At 44.6% G+C, this 17,678-nt stretch overlaps 1 protein-coding gene across 6 annotated transcripts in view; it reads right to left on the bottom strand.

The window, feature by feature from the left end:
• Positions 1-17,678, bottom strand: part of PDE9A (phosphodiesterase 9A) — a 123,495-nt gene that overhangs the window by 49,583 nt on the left and 56,234 nt on the right. Inside the window, exon 1 of one of the 6 annotated variants that reach the window (XM_054468903.2) lies at positions 2,029-2,068. The exons of 4 other annotated variants lie outside the window; for them this stretch is intronic. The gene's annotated coding sequence lies outside the window, so the exon portion shown is untranslated. Of the gene's footprint in view, positions 1-1,876; positions 1,917-2,028; positions 2,069-17,678 lie in introns of those variants that run through there. One more of the 6 variants, XM_054468904.2, reaches the window with a different exon arrangement.

Below are 17,678 nucleotides of genomic sequence, written 5' to 3'. Positions count from 1 at the left end.
GAGAAACCCCGTCTCTACTAAAAATACAAAATTAGCCAGGCATGATGGTGCATGCCTGTAATCACACCTACTCGGGAGACTGAGGCAGGAGTACCGCTTTAACCCTGGAGGCGGAGGTTGTGGGGTGAGCTGAGATTGTGCCATTGCACTCCAGCCTGGGCAACAAGAGTGAAACTCTGTCTCACAAAAAAAAAAAAAAAAAAAAAAGAGCGACCTCTTGGTTGCCAGGGGACAGGGATCCAGTGGGGAATGGAAGGGAAGCAGTGTGGCTATTAAAGACCAGCAGGTGGGATCCTTGTGGGGGACGCCATGTTCCGGATCTTGACCGTGTCATGGTCAATGCCAGGCTGTGACATTGTGCTAGAGTTTTGCAAGATGTCACCACTGGGAGAAACCGGGCCATGAATGGGCTTTCTCTGTATGCATCATTACAGCAGTGTGTGAATCTATCCTTGCTTCAAAATAAGAAATGTATGGACAGAATGGAATAAAAGTTAAGGAAGAGTTTTCCTTTGGACTTTGGAGATGGAACCCTTTGAGCACGACAGGATTTGTGTGGCTACATCTAATTTCCAGCACAAGCAGCCGTCATGTTTCATGCCACTCTGTCCATACCTTCTCTGTGCTCAGTTCAGTGCTGGGGCAGATGCTGGTATCCTGGTCTGTCATAGCCACACCTCGGCCAGTGTGCCACCCAGGCCAGCATGTCAGCTATTCCCAGGAAGGGTACAGATGCAAAGCTGCACTCCCAGTGAGAACACCCCGGGGGCACTGCCCAGGTGGTGGTACTTACACCGATGGAATATATGTGACTCAGCACAGTGGGCTCACGGAACCGCCTCTTTAGATAATGCAAAATCTGCATTCTTTTGCTGGGGGAAAGAAGTAAAACCGCCAGTGTGCACAAAGGCCAACCACACCCACGCATCCACAAACAGAGCCCTGATCAGGAAGTGGGTGCCTCCTCTCCTGACCCTAGAATCATTGGAATTCCTGCTGTGGCCACAGTTTCCTCCCAGAGGAGTTCAGAACTTAAAACAACTGTGATTTCATGCGTGTCAAGTGCTCAGGACAGCACCAGCCCAGCCCTGGCCACGTAAGCCCTGCCTGCCTCTGCTATTGCTGTTGGCATTATTAGTGTTTCCGCATCACGGAGGCCCACTGAGGGCCCCAGGTTTCCTCTGACCTCCCTTTCCTGCTGCCACCACCTTCCCTGGGGTGTCATCATCCTTGGGGTGACAGGGTGCGCTCCGGGCCCCACCTCCAGGCTGTGAAGGGGTGAATCCCACCTGCACCACCTAAATGTGGCCCTTACCCCCTCTAGCACCTCCGGAATCCTCAGAGTCTGAAACCGCTGGATTCTGGGGGCAACAAACAGTTTTCAGTTGCAAATGTTCATCCTTCCCAACCTTTGTGGCAAAATCACCTTGTGTCAGCCAAATTTGATATTATGTATGACACCTCCCTCTTTTTCCTAAATGCTGCAGGACGTATAATGAATTTTAAAAATTAAAGCATATTCAAGTCATTTCATGTTGATAGTGTCTTAATAGTTTTAAGAAAACCCAGCAGTGGCCTGGGATGCTGGTAATTCACAGGGGGACATGACAGGGTCTTTAGGGTCCCTCTGGACCTGGAAGTTTTTGAGCAAATGGGGAGATTGCAAATAAGCCTCCGAGGGAGGGGGAGTCAGCATTAACTCTCGCTGATCCACGTGATGGAAACCGAGGGAGAGCAAGCTGATATTCACAGACAACTCACACGTTCTCCAAAGGAAACTGTCCCCCGAGAACAACCAATAGAATATCTAAAAGTGCCCCAAGTCTGCATGCTAGAGTGGATTTCATGGTGCTGCTCCAAGTTGATGGGGATTTACCTCTAGATACCAATGACTTTAATAAAGGCAGAAGATTTGACTACACCAAGGATCAATCAGTCGTAATGACAGGTTTAGGTAGGCTCCTCTTCAGCCTCAACTACCAGCTGCTTCTGGCCTGCACACACCTGGACTCAATGAAGTGAGCTCACCTGGGTGCTGCGTCCTGCTGGCCTCCTCACTTGATGAGCACATGCAGGGAATGCTGGGCGGGGCTGGCAGAATTGTTTGCATGTCATAGTAGACTTTAGGTTTGTTCCAGGGCAATCCTGGAGTCCGGCAGAGTCTCCGGGTCCTGTTTTTAGATGCTGCCGGATCAGGTCAGCTTTGGGCCATGGGTTTGCAACAGAGGGGCCCAGGCCCTGCCCACTTGACAGAACGAAGGGTACTGGAATGAAGCAAACCTCTAGAGGGACCGAGGAGGGGCCTATGGGTTGCCAGCCTCATTCCTGGGCAGGACGCACCTGTGTGGGTGGCAGGATGGACACCCTGCCTCATAGTGTTCACATGGCTGCCTCCGTGTTCACGGGTGTCCAGGGCAGGGGCTGCCCCCGCCCCACGCGATGCCCAGAAGCCATTGCCTGACTCCTCCTTGGTCTGAGTGGACAGTTCAAGCCTCTGCCTCGCCCACTTCTTCCAGGAATTGTTTACTTGTTTCAGGCAAATCCTGAGTCTACCCAGCACAGAATGACATGAAATTTGATTTCACTGATTGCTAGCACAGCCTGACCTATAATTCTGATTCTAAAAATTAGTGTAACACAATAAGCTAATTTGATTGGCCAGCCAGCTGATTTGCCTATCTCCTTTTTATCTTGTGCTGAAGAGAATACTAGCAGCAACAGCAGTTCTTCCGTCCTCCATGCACCTGAGCTGATGGGAATGTGTACTTTTCTCCCCTAGGCAAACGAATGCACATATGGCCCTAGCAATAGAACACGCTGGCCCCCAGACCCATGCATTGAGGGAGGCAACCTAGGAACATCAGCTTGGGCACTAGCATCCCAAACACCGACCTGCAAAAGTAGAGGGAATAATATATCACAAGGGCGTGTGCGTGTGACCTGGGAGCTCATGCACGATCCATTTTATTGCCCTTGATTGTAGCCATTGCATGGCATCACTGGGCTTAGATTTGCATGCTATTAATATGATGCAATGAGCCATGTTTCACCTTGTTAGTCCCGACCCGGAGCAACAGGGCGAGGTGCTGAGCACCTTCCAGTGAATATATACTTAGCAGACACTTCCCAAGTATTAGAAAAAATACCTCTGCTGGGCGGGCGCGGTGGCTCACGCCTGTAATCCCAGCACTTCTGGAGTCTGAGGCGGGCGGATCATGAGGTCAGAAGTTCAAGACCATCCTGGCCAACATGGTGAAACTCTGTCTCTACTAAAAATACAAAAAAATTAGCTGGGCATGGTGGTGTGTGCCTGTAATCCCAGCTACTCGGGAGGCTGAGGCAGGAGAATCGCTTGAACCAGGGAATCGGAGGTTGCAGTGAGCTGAGATTGCGCCACTGCACTCCAGCCTGGTGACAGAGCAAGATTCCGTCTCAAAAAAAAAAAAAAAGAAAAGAAAAATAACTCTGCTATCCTTTCAGAAAAGGGTAAAAGGGGTGTCTTATTTTTTATTTTTGCATTAGGGAAAACAATTCACATTACTTGCCCCCAAAGAGATAAGCACTGTAGATGTCCTGAAGATTGTGGGGGGTGGGGGCAGAGTGCCTTTATTTCTGCTGTTGTCCAACCTCCGACCCCTGAGAGCCAAGGCTCTTCGGAGGAAGGGCTGGCAGGCTTCCCTGTCAGCGAGGGGTGGGGTGGCACTATCCCTCTTCCTGGGAAGCAAACTCATCTTCTGTCCCACTTTTGCTCTCTCCTGACCCCTGCAGCTGCCCTTGAACTACTCAATTGGCTGAGGATGTTCTCACTCAGGGTACAGTCACTGGCAATTCACCGTTTATGGACATCATAAAACAGACATTCAGATCAAGGACGACATTTCCTTTATAGCCCAGGAACACAATAAAGTTATATGATTAACAGTGACCTTAAAGGCACAGGAGCCCTTCCTCTGGCCTGTCCTGCCTGCCAAGGGATTGCATAAGTCTATCAGCAGCCAAAGGACTATCCCAGATCACTGGCGTTTCAGCCACTCAGATATGACGAAGAAAACAAAATCGACCGAAGACCCTGGTGGCCAAACGTGAAGTTTTGGAGAGTGTCTGCCTTGTCATTTCTGGTTCACCTCAGGGGCAGGCATTGAATCGAGTTTTTTCCCTTTCGTTTTCAGAGAGGGGAATTTCATGTTTTGCATCGTTTACATTTGACTGGGTACAATTTCTCCCTGTGCCCTCCTCTCTTCCTTAGGATTAGTTTGCAGAAAAATGCCTGTGAAGCTGGCAGCGTCTGGGGCAGCTGGCATGCATTTCCCTTTACTGTTTTATAGATCAAAGTATCGTAACATCTGTAAGGAGCTGTTACTATGATCTGGGTGCTGTTCTAGGTGGTTCATGCATGTTAGCTTTAGCCTTCTTTTTTTTTTTTGAGATGGAGTTTTGCTCTTGTTGCCCAGGCTGGAATGCAATGGCGAAATCTCAGCTCACTGCAACCTCCACCTCCCGGGTTCAAGCAATTCTCCTGCCTCAGCCTCCCGAGCGGCTAGGATAACAGGCATGCACCACCACGCCGGGTTAATTTTGTATTTTTAGTAGACATGGGGTTTCTCCATGTTGGCCAGGCTGGTCTCGAACTCCCAACCTCAGGTGATCCGCCTGCCTCGGGCTCCCAAAGTGCTGGGATTACAGGCATGAGCCACTGTGCCCGGGCAGCTTAATCCTTCTTATAACCTGCAGGGGCTGCATGACACTGAGAGAGGCCAAGTCATGACATCGTCAAGCCCGACCTGCCCTACTCCACCATGTTCCTATTTAGAGCTGCAAAGACAGGACAGAGCTGCACTTACTTTCCCTTCAGAAAACCCCAGAGATACCTATTTTATTTTTCTTGCTGTGTGGCTTCTTGCCCATGGTGGGGTGAACTTATTTATTTATTTATTTATTTATTTTTTGAGTTGGACTTTTGCTCTTGTCACCCAGGCTGGAGTGCAATGGCAAGATCTTGGCTCACTGCAACCTCCGCCTCCCGGGTTCAAGCGATTCTCCTGCCTCAGCCTCCCGAGTAGCTGGGATTACAGGCATGCGTGACCATGCCTGGCTAATTTTTGTATTTTTAGTAGAGACGGGGTTTCTCCATGTTGGTCAGGCTGGTCTCGAACTCCCAACCTCAGGTGATCCGCCCGCCTCGGACTCCCAAAGTGCTAGGATTACAGGCGTGAGCCACTGCGCCTGGCGGAGCGGTGAACTTCTAAGGGAGGGTGTGGGTATGAATAACCAAATGGATGCCGCTGGGGGAATTTGAATTTGGGAGCCACCAGCTGGTTGTAAACGCTGCTGGGACTTTGTCCATTATCTGACAGCCTGTGTGTGTGTGTCACTGTAACCTGATAATCCTCTGGGAAAGTTTAGTTATGTGAAGCCAAAGGAAATCAACTCTGGCTCATCGTGTCTGGGGCTTTGACTCTGTGCCAAATGACCCCATAGACTAGTTCCAGGAAGGATTCTGTCAGGAAATTCTGTGATCCAATAAACTAATTGATTATGGTACAAATGACAGAATGTTTGTAAAGATTGAGTCATCTTTGCAAACCAAAGGTTTTACTCCATCTGTGGACTTTAACAGGTTGTACACAGCAGCAACATTTGTAGCAAGAGAAATTAAGAAGAACCAACTGATCGCTGTAAAAACAAGACTGGAAGCAATACAAATATCTATCAGTAGGTATACCAACATGGCACATGTATACATATGTAACAAACCTGCACATTGTGCACATGTACCCTAAAACTTAAAGTATAATAATAATAAAATTAAAAAAATCTATCAGTAGGATACACAATAGTACATCTACAAAATGAAGTACTATGCTGCTATAAAAGAACGAAGGAATATTTCTTTTTTTTTTATTTTTGAGACGGACTCTCACTCTGTCACCCAGGCTGGAGGGCAGTGGCGCCATCTTGACTCACTGCAACCTCTGGCTCCCAGGTTCAAGGGATTCTCCTGCCTCAGCCTCCTGAGTAGCTGGGATTACAGGTATGCGCCACCACACCCCGCTAATTTAAAAAATTTTTTTTTTAGAAAAGACAGGATTTCACCATGTTGGCCAGGCTGGTCTCAAACTCCTGATCTCAGTTGATCCACCCACCTCGGCCTCCCAAAGTGCTGAGATTTCAGGTGTGAGCCACTGTGCTTGGCCTAGAATGGAATAATATTCTATTTCTTGCTATAAAGTGACCTTATAATGTAAATGGCTAAAACTTAAGCAGAAAGTTCCAGGCTGAAGTGTCAGATGACAGAGTTTTAGGTTGTCAGAGAGGATGGAAATGGAAAGGAGGGTTCCCAAAGGAGGAAGCCATGGTGGTGGGACCCAAATTCTGTATAAACTACCCTGTTCCTTGGTGGATCCCTGCATGACACATGCTTGTGGGCCTAGTGTGACAGAGGTTTCAGCTCCTGCTGTGGAGGAGACAAAGTTTGGAGTTTAAATGTAGTCCAGTTAGAGAGGCTTGATAAATACCTCAGGCTTCCTACTAAAACCACAGAGGGGTCAGTCTAGAGATCTACCCTAACAAAGCATAAAACCAGGCTGCACGAGGTTCAGATGATCAGTCAGTAACGTAACTGACTGCTGGAGCAAAATTAACACTCTTCAGAGGATGATAAGAAAATCCAGTGTCTCTACTAGGTGTTATTCATAATCTTAGTCTACAATAAAAAACAGACATGCAAAGAGATAGGAAAATGTGACCCATGGCCAAGAGAAAATTATCCATCAGACACCTTGGACACTTGCCAGCTCAGATGCCAAAATGAGCAAACAAAGACTTCAATGCAGCAATTGCAAGTACATGCAAATACCTAAACAAAAAAGGTGTTAGTAAATAGTAAACAGATGGGAGTCTCAAGAGAGAAATCTAGGAATAAGAGTCAAGTGGAAATTTTAGAATTTTAAAATATAATATCCTAAATAAAAAAAAATTCATGGATCAACTTACAGAAGTTTGGAGTCAGTGGAAGAGTCAGGGAAATCAAAGACAGATCAACAGAAATTACCCAATTTGAAGGGCAAAGAAAAAAAAGATGATAAAAAACTGAAAGATAACAGCAAACTTTCTAACATACAGGTCATTAGTGAGAAAGAATGGCGCATATAACACATAATGGCTGACAATTTTGCGAATTTGCTGAAAATGTAAATTCATAGTCCATGGAAGCTCAATGAACATGAAGAAGAATAAATAAGAAGAAAATGAGACTGAAGCACATCATAGTCTAACTGCTGAAACCTAAGATAAAGGAAAGAAATCAACAGCTTGAAAACAGCCAGAGGCCTGGGCACGATGGCTCACGCCTGTAATCCTAGCACTTTGGGAGCCCGAGGTGGGTGGATCACCTGAGGTCAAGAGTTCGAGACCAGCCTGGCCAACATGGTGAAATCCTGTCTCTACTAAAAATTAGTTGGGCGTGGTGGTGGGCACCTGCAATCCCAGCTTGGAGGCTGAGGCAGGAGAATCAGGAGGTGGAGGTTGCAGTGAGCCGAGATCACACCACTGCACTCCAGCCTGGGCAACAGAGCAAAAACTCCATCTCAAAAACAAAACAAAACAAAACAAACAAACAAAAAAAAAAAACCCCAAAGAAAGCAGCCAGAGAAAAAAGACACACTTCATACAGAGGAATAATTATCAAATTAAGCTGACTTCTCTTCAGAAACAATGGAGGCCAGAAAGAAAGTGAGTCAATATCTTTAAGCTTCTTAAAGAAAACAAACTGTGAATGCAGAATTCCACACCATGAAAACTCATCCTTCACAATGAAGGCAAAATACAGGCATGTTCCTTGCCCGGGCACGGTGGTTCATGCCTGTAATCCCAGCACTTTGGGAGGCCGAGGTGGGTGGATCACCTGAGGTCAGGAGTTCGAGACCAGCCTGGCCAACATGGTGAAACCTCGTCTCTACTGAAAATACAAAAATTTTTTTCTCTTTTCAGACGGAGTCTCACTCTCTTGCCCAGGCTGGAGTGCAGTAGTGAGATCTCAGTTCCCTGCAACCTCCACCTCCTGGGTGGAGCGCCTGGGTGGGCATGGTGGCGGGTGCCTGTAATCCCAGGTACTTGGGAGGCTGAGGCAGGAGAAGTGCTTGAACCCGGGAGTCGGAGGTTGCAGTGAGCTGATTGTGTACCACTCCAGCCTGGGCGACAGAGCAAGACATCATTTCAAAAAAAAAAAAAAAAAAAAAAAAAAAGGCATGTTCCAATGAGCAAAAGCTGAGAGAATTAGTTACTAGCAGATATGCACTGCAAGAAACATTCGAAGAAAAAAGAAATGCTTTAGAGTGAAGGGATATAATACAAGTTGGTAGTTGAGAAGAAATAAAAACATCAGAAATGGCAAATATATAGGCAACTATTAAAAAACTATCTTGAAGTTTATTTTCATAATTTCTTCAGAAAACAACTAGCTATTTAAATAAGAAATTATAGGCCAGGCACAGTGGCCTATAATCACGCCTGTAATCCCAGCACTTTGGGAGGCTGAGGCGGGTGGATCACTTGAAGTCAGGAGTTCGAGACCAGTCTGACCAAGATGATGAAACCCCGTCTCTACTAAAAATACAAAAAATTAGCCAGGCGTGGCGGCACACATCTGTAATCCCAGCTACTTGGGAGGCTGAGGCAGGAGAATCGCTTGAACCCAGGAGGTGGAGATTGCAGTGAACTGAGATCTCACTATTGCACTCCAGCCTGGGCAAGAGAGTGAGACTCCGTCTCAAAAAAAAAAAAAAAAAAAAAGGAAATTATAATATTGTATTATGGGGCTTAAAATGTATGCAGATATAAAAGATATGACACAATAGCTCAAAGGTGGTGGGAGAGGGGAGTAAGTAGACTTATATAGCTGCAATGTCCTTATTTTTTATGTGAGGCAGTACAGTATTAATTCTAAATAGATTGTGAAAAGTTCAGGATGATTAAAAATGGCCAAAAGATCTGAACAGACACCTCAAAGAAGACATGCAGATGGCAAACAGGCATATGAGAAGATGCTTATCATGATATGTCACTAGGGAATTGCAAATTAAAACAAGAAGAAGATACTGCAATACACCTATCAGAGTGGTGAAAATCCAAGACACTGAAACACAAAAGCTGGGGAGGATGTGGAGTGGCAGGAATGCTCGTTCATTGCTGCTGGGAGTGCAAAATGGCCCAGTCACTTTGGAAGACTGTTTGGCAGCTTCTTACAAAACTAAACATGCTGTTACCAAAAGATGCAGCAATTGTGCTTCTTGGTATTTATCCAAATGTGTTAAAATCTTATGTGCACACAAAAACTTGTACACGAATATTTATGGCAGCTTTATTCATAATTGCCCAAACCTGGAAGCAACCAAGATGCTCTTCAATAGGTGAGTGGGCAAATAAACTGTGATACATACAGACCATGGAATATGCTTCAAGGCTAAGATGCCAGGAAAAGGCATAAAAGAATCTTAAAGACATATTAGTAAGTGAAAGAAAACCTGAAAAGGCTTTATTCTGTATGATTCCAACTATGTGACATTCTGGAAAAGGACAAACTATGGAGATAGTAAAAAGATCTGGGGCTTGGGGCGGGAGGGATGAATAGGTGGAACACAGGGGGTTTTGAAGGCAGCGAACCAATTCTGTCTGAGACTGGGATGGGAGACACAGGTCATCATATATTTGTCCAAACCCAGGGAATGTACAGCCCTGAGAGTGAACTCTGAGGTGGAATATAGACTTTGGCTGATAAGGATATGTCAATGTTGGTTCACTGATTGTAACCAACGTACAATCTTTTTTTTTTTTTTTTTCTGGAGACAGAGTCTCTCTCTGTCGCCCAGGCTGGAGTGCAATGATGCAATCTCAGCTCACTGCAACCTCCGCCTTCCGGATTCAAGCGATTCCCCTGCCAAGTAGCTGGCATTACAGGTGTGCGCCATGACGCCTGGCTAATTTTTGTATTTTTAGGAGAGACAGGGTTTCACCATGTTGGCCAGACTGGTCTTGATCTCCTGACCTCCAGTGATCTGCCCGCCTTGGCCTCCCAAAGTGCTGTGATTACAGGCGTGAGCCACTGTGCCCGGCCATAACCAATGTACAATCTGATGCAGGACGTTGACGGTGGCAGAGGCTGAATGTCTGTGTGTGGGGGGGAACATGTGGGAGCTCCACACTTTTCACTCAATTTTGCCGTGAATCAAAAAACAAAGTCTATCAATTGTAAAAAAAAAAAAAAAAAAAAAAAAAAAAGGTAAAGATGCATATTGTAACACTTATAACAGCCGAAGAAAAATAATGCAAAAAGAGACAGCTAAAGAGTCAGTAGAAGGAATAAAATGGAAAACAAAAATTTATTCAACTAACACAGGAGAAGGCAGAAAAGGAGGAACAGAAAAACAAAACCCAAGATCAAGAAACAGCAAATAGCAACATGGTAGAGCTAACCCCAACCATATGAACAAAGTCTGGTAGAGCTAACCCCAACCATATCCACAAAGACTTGGGTGCTCTGCTCACCATCTGGGTGCAATGCACCATGTAACAAACCTGCATGTGATACATTTAGATCTGTATCTAAAATAAAAGTTGGGGCTGGGTGTGGTGGCTCACGCCTGTAATCCCAGCACTTTGGGAGGCCAAGGTGGGTGGATCATGAGGTCAGGAGATCGAGACCATCCTGGCTAACACAGTGAAACCCCGTCTCTACTGAAAATACAAAAGTTAGCCGGGCGTGGTGGTGGGCGCCTGTAGTCCCAGCTACTTGGGAGGCTGAGGCAGGAGAATGGCATGAACCCAGGAGGCAGAGCTTGCAGTGAGCCAAGATTGCGCCACTGCACTCCAGCCTGGGTGACAAAGCGAGACTCCATCTCAAAAAAAAAAAAAAAAAATGGAATTAAAAAAAATTTTAACAAATTGACAAAAATTATATACGTTTCCCATGGTCAAGATGATGTTTTGAAATATATACATTGTAGAATGGCTAAATCAAGTGAATTAACACACACATTATGCCACATAGTTATTTTTTTGTGGTGAGAATGCAAAATGTACTCTCAGTGATTTTCAAGAATAAAATACATTGTTATTAACTATTAAAAAGACGAAAAAAAACCCCCAAATATATTAAGTGTAAAGGGACATAGGACAAAATAATACCAAAATTACATAAAATCTTTCAGAAAATACAGAAGAAAGTAAACTTCCCAACGTGTTTTATGAGGCCACTATAGGCCCAATATCAAAACATGACAAAGACACTGCAAGAAAAAAATTATAAATCAATATCCCACTTAAGCATAGACAGCCACATTCTTAACGAATTGTTAGGAAATCAAATCTAGCAATACATAAAAAGCAGCCAGGTGCTGTGGCTCACGCCTGTAATCCCAGCACTTTGCAAGGCCGAGGTGGGCGGATCACCTGAGGTCAGGAGTTCGAGACCACCCTGACCAACATGGTGAAACCCTGTCTCTACTAAAAATACAAAAATTAGCTGGTGTGGTGGTGCACGCCTGTAATCCCAGCTACTTGGGAGGCTGAGGCAGGAGAATCACTTGAACCCAGGAGGCAGAGGTCGTAGTGAGCCAAGATTGTGCCACTGCACTCCAGCCTGGGCGACAGAGCGACACTCCATCTCAAAACAAAAACAAAACCAAATCAATACATAAAAAGCAAACACATCAGGGAGAGGGCCTACATATACTTTGTTACATTTATTCCCAAGTATTTTCCTGGAAATACAAGTGAGTTTACCCCAGGAAATTTCCTAGGAACATTTCCTGGAAATACAAGTGCATTTACCCTAGGAAAGCAAAGTGGTTTTAACATTTGAAAATCAACCAGTATTATTCATTATCTTAACAGAATAAAGGAGAAAAACCATATATATGATCATCCCACAGATGCAGAAAGGTATTGGAACAAAATCCAATACCTCTTTATGGCACAAAACCATTAGAAAACAAGGAACAAGAGGACACTTCCTCAACCCACCTCAGTAGCTGCAGAGAGAACATTTGATAAAAGTTAACAAAGAATTTTGTCAAAGAACATTAGACAAAAAACTCTCAGAAAACTAACAGTAGACGGGGACTTCCAACCTGATGAAAGGCATCTACAAAAAAATCTGTGGCTAACAGCGTACGTAATGGTGAGAGACTGAAGTCATCTCCCCTAAGATTGGGAACAAGGCGAGGGTGTCTGCTCTCACTTTTGTTTAACTGTATTGCAGTTTCAACTAGTACAACAGGACAAGTAAAAGAAATAAAGCCAAAAATTGGAATGCAATAATTAAAACTGTCATTATTCTTAGATGGTAGGATTGTCTCTGTGGACAATCATAGGAACCTATAAAACAACAACTAGAATGATAGACTGGATTAAGAAAATGTGGCACATATACACCATGGAATACTATGCAGCCATAAAAAATGATGAGTTCATGTCCTTTGTAGGGACATGGATGAAATTGGAAACCATCTTTCTCAGTAAACTATCGCAAGGACAAAAAACCAAACACTGCATGTTCTCACTCATAGATGGGAATTGAACAATGAGAACACATGGACACAGGAAGGGGAACATCACACTCTGGGGACTGTTGTGGGGTGGGGGGAGGGGGGAGGGATAGCATTAGGAGATATACCTAATGCTAAATGACGAGTTAATGGGTGCAGCACACCACCATGGCACATGTATACATATGTAACTAACCTGCACATTGTGCACATGTACCCTAAAACTGAAAGTACAATAAAAAGAAAAAAGAAAAAAAAAAAAACAACTAGAACTAACCAACGAATTAAGCAAATTCACAGGATCCAATGCCAACATCCAAAAATCTATTATATTTTTATAAACTAGCAGCAAACAATTGGAAAATTAATAAAATCCTACTCACAATAAAACCAGAAAACAGAAAACACTTTGGAGTAAAGTTAACCAAAGACATGAAGGACCTTTATCCTGAAAGTCATAACCTCTTGAGAAGTTAAATGAGACCTAAATAAGTGGAGGGATGTATCATGTTCATGGGTTGGAAGACTCAGTATGGTTAAGACACTACCCTCCCCAAATTATATAATAAATAAAATAGTAATGAAAGTCATAGATGGCTTTTTTTTTTGAAATTAACAAGTTGATTCTAAAATTTGTAGGGAAAAGAAAAGAACCTATACAGTCAAAACAACTGCAGAGGAAGAACAAATGGAGAACTTAGAGTACCTGATTCCAGGGCACAGTAATGTAGCCAGTGTGGTGTTGGTGTGAGGATAGACAAATAGATCAATGAAGCAGAACAGAGTTCAGCGAGAGGCCCAAACATAGAGAGACCACTAACTTTCAACAAAGGAGCCATGGATTCAGCGGGAAAAGGAAAGTCTTTTTAACGAGTGGTGCAGTGACAGCTGGGTGTCAGCGTGGGGAAGAAAATGAATGGCAGTCTCTACTTCACAACACACACAACATTAACTTGAAGTGAATGACAGATTAAAACATAACATCTCAACAATGACTGGGTTGTTAAAAATTTTCTTTAAATTAAAAAAAATAACAGCTATAACTCTAAATCTTCTAAAAATGTATCTCCATGACCTTGGGTTAAAAAAAAAATTATTAGGGCCGGGCGTGGTGGCACGCCTGTAATCTTAGCACTTTGGGGGGCCTGGTGTGGTGGCTCTGCACTTTGGGAGGCCGATGTGGACGGATCACCTGAGGTCAGGAGTTCAAGACCAGCCTGGCCAACATGGTGAAACCCCATCTCTACTAAAAATACAAAAAAATTAGCCAGGCATGGTGGCAAATGCCTGTAATCCTAGTTACTCGGGAGCCTGAGGCAGGAGAATCACTTGAACCTGGGAGGCGGAGGTTGCAGTGAGCTTGTCGCACAGCTGCACTCCAGCCTGGGCAACAAGAAACCTTGTCTCAAAAAAAAAAAAAAAAAAAAAAAAAAAAACTTATTAGAGAAGACACAAGAAGTATTAACCACAACAGAAAAACTTGTTACATTCGATGGAATTCATCAAATTAAAAACCTCTGCTCATCAAATGACCTCATTAAGAAAACGAAAAAGGCAAGTCACAAACTGGGAAAAATGTTTGCCACATATATCTGACAAATGAATTATATCCTAGCTTATGTAGAGTTTCCTACAAACCAGTGACAAAAATAATACAAGCCAGCTTAAAAAATGAGCAAAATCCTTTTTACATATTTTTTTTGGGATGGAGCTTTTGCTCTGTCACCCAGGCTGGAGTGCAAGGTGCGATCTCGGCTTACTGCAACATCCAACTCCTGGGTTCAAGCAATTCTCCTGCCTCAGCCTCTCGAGTACCTGGGATTACAGGCACCTGCCGCCACACCCGGCTAATTTTTGTATTTTTAGTAGAGAGGAGGTTTCACCATGTTGGTCAGGCTGGTCTCAAACTCTTGACCTCAGGTAATCCACCTGCCTTGGCCTTCCAAAGAGCTAGGATTATAGGCGTAAGCCACCGGACCTGGCCTGAGCAAAATATTATTGAACAGACACTTCACAAAATATGACATTCAAATAGCCAATAAGACATAGCAACATGTTCAACATCATTAAGTTACTTGGAAATGCAAATCAAAACTATAAGAAGATAGGATTGCTCTTACATCTACTTGAATGTCTAAAATGTAAGCAGAGAATGCTTAGTGTTGCAGGGATGTGGAACAGCTGGATCACTCAGATGCTGCTGGTGGGAATGTGGAATGGTACAACCTCTTGGTAGAACAGCTTGGCAGTTTCCTTTTTTTTTTTTTTTTTGAGATGGAGTCTCACTCTGTCGCCCAGACTGGAGTGCAGTGGTGCAACCTCTGCTCACTGCAACCTCTTCCTCCCAGGTTCAAGAGATTCTCCTGCCTCAGCCTCCTGAGTAGCTGGGACTACAGGCATACGCCACCATGCCCTGCTAATTTTTTGTACTTTTTGTAGAGATGGGGTTTTGCCATGTTGGCCAGGCTGGTCTCGAACTCTTGACCTCAAGTGATCTGCCCACCTCGGCCTTCCAAAGTGCTGGGATTACCGGCATGAGCCACTGTGCCCGGCCCAGCTTGGCAGTTTCTTACACTTAACAATTAAGCTTAAGTTAAACAAACACAGCATATGAGCCAGCCATTTCACTCCTAGGTGGACCCAAGATCATGGACAAGGATGCCCACGATAAGACTTGTACAATAATTCTAGTAGCCAAACCCTAAACTGGAAATGACCCAAATGTCCGTCCACAGGAGAATGAATGAGCAAGGCAGGCAGTGCTCAGCAGTGCAAAAGGAAATAACTGCATGAACGGATCTTACAAACACCATGATGCGGATTGCTTGAGCCCAGGAGTTCGACACCAGCCTGGGCAACATGTCTCTACTCGGAGGCTGAGGTGGGAGGATCACCTGAGCCCAGGAGGTCGAGGCTGCTGTGAGCCATGATTGTGCCTCACACTCTAGCCTGGGCAACAGCCGTGAGACCCTGTCTCAAAAAACAAACACACACACAAACAAACAAACAAAAATGATGTTGAGTGAAAGAGTCTAGACATCAAAGAGCCCACGCTGTATGATTCCAACTCCGTGAAACTCAAAAATAGGCAGAGCACTCCACAGTGAGGACTGCCTTGAAGGGGGTACAGGGACATTTTTCTAGGGTGATGGAAATGTCCTCTGTCTTGATTGTGGTGGCGGTTACATGCACGTGCACTTTTAAAAAATTTAATTTAAGTTCTGGGATACATGTGCAGGACATGTAGGGATGTTACACAGGTAAACGTGTGTCATGGTGGTTTGCTGCACCTGTCAACCCATCACCTAGGTATTAAGCCCAGCATGCATTAGCTATTTATCCTGATGCTCTCCCTCCCCGAACCCTCCCAACAGGCCCCAGTGTGTGTTGTTCCCCTCCCTGTGTCCATGTGTTCTCATTGTCCAGCTCCCACTTATAAGTGAGAACATGTGGTATTTGGTTTTCTGTTCCTGCATTAGTTTGCTGAGGATAAGGGCTTCCAGCTCTATCCATGTCACTGCAAAGGACATGATCTTGTTCCTTTTTATGGCTGCATAGTATTCCATGGTGTATATGTACCACATTTTCTTTATCCAATCTATCATTGATGGGCATTTGGACTGATACTATGTCTTTGCTATTGTGAATAGTGCTACAATGAACATACATGTAGATGTATCTTTATAATAGAATGATTTATATTCCTTTGGGTATATACATATAAATGTCGTTGCTGGGTCAAATGGTATTTCTGGTTTGGGTGGTGATTCCTGAAAGTTCTAACACATGCCCTTCTACCAAAACTCATCAAACTGTGGCTGGGCACAGTGGCTCAGCCTGTAATCCCAGCACTTTGGGAGGCCGAGGCAGGTGGATCACCTGAGGTCAGGAGTTCGAGATCAGCCTGGCCAACATGGTGAAACCTTGTCTCTACTAAAAATACAAAAAATTAGCTGGGTATGGTGGCGGGCGCCTGTAATCTCAGCTACTCGGGAGGCTGAGGCAGGATAATTGCTTGAACCCAGGAGGCAGAGGTTGCAGTGAGCCGAGATCGTGCCACTGCATCCAGCCTCGGCAACAAGAGTGAAACTCCGTCTCAAAAACAAAAACAACAAAAAACAAAACAAAACTCATCAAACTGCACCCACAGGATCTGTGCATTTCAGTGCAGTCAGGCAGGACACAGTCACGGGTAGGTATGGGTTGGCCTGGTTCTCACAAACGCCTAGGAGCAGGGAGGGCAGTCCTAACGTTTGCAGTCTTGAGGTCCGTGCAGCAATGTTCGGCTGTCATCATCTCCATTTTACTCAAATCTGCCGTCAGGACACTTCCATTCTGAAGGCTTCTGTATTACTGTTTGTGATCAATATCTCTGACAGAGGCATGCTAAGGGCTGCTGCTGTCTTTGTTGGCTAGGCTACTCTAAGGGGAATCCATCTGAACACACAATTCCAGAAATGGTTATTTTTCATTTATACACTGCAGTCTTTTTGTTTCAAAAAGAATGCAAGTAAGGATGACTGCGGCTTTGCTTATAAAGCCTTCTAGAGTGAAACTGCACTGAAATAGACAATATTATTAAGGAGCATTATTATTTCTCATGAGCAACATGTCTGTGCGCAGACTTCAGCATTAACTTGGCTTCCAGGGCAGACACAGCCAGTCCTCCGCGTTTTGTTTTAGACCTTAGGAAGCATTCCTGTTCTATTAAAATTCAGCAATTCCAGAGAGACATAACTTTAGCCATTCAAAAATGCCCTCTAGGTCATTTTCAATGATAACAATCATTTACTGGGCACTTACCAAGTGGCAGGCACTGTGCTCAGCATTTTGCATAAATTACTTCATTTATCCTCCCAAGAACCATGCAAGGTATGCATTAGAATTCCTATTTTGTAAGGGAAATGGAAGTTCAGTGGGGTTAAGTAGCTCTCCTAAGGCTATTTCATCCAAATGACAAATGAGTATGCCAGGAGGCTTGACCTGTCTTGGAGTCTAAGGTTCTTAGTTTGAGATCCTCAAAAGCCCACCGGAGACAAGGAGCTGGGGGCTAGTGGCGCATTTGGAGGCCAGCCCAGGAAGCCCTAGGAGGGAGTGGGGGATTGAGGTGTGGAAGGGAAGAGAGCTCCCAGAGGG

Source organism: Pongo pygmaeus, chromosome 22 (genome assembly GCF_028885625.2).
Source record: "Pongo pygmaeus isolate AG05252 chromosome 22, NHGRI_mPonPyg2-v2.0_pri, whole genome shotgun sequence".
Taxonomy (NCBI): Eukaryota; Metazoa; Chordata; class Mammalia; order Primates; family Hominidae; genus Pongo; species Pongo pygmaeus.
This window is presented reverse-complemented; position numbering and strand designations above follow the sequence as displayed.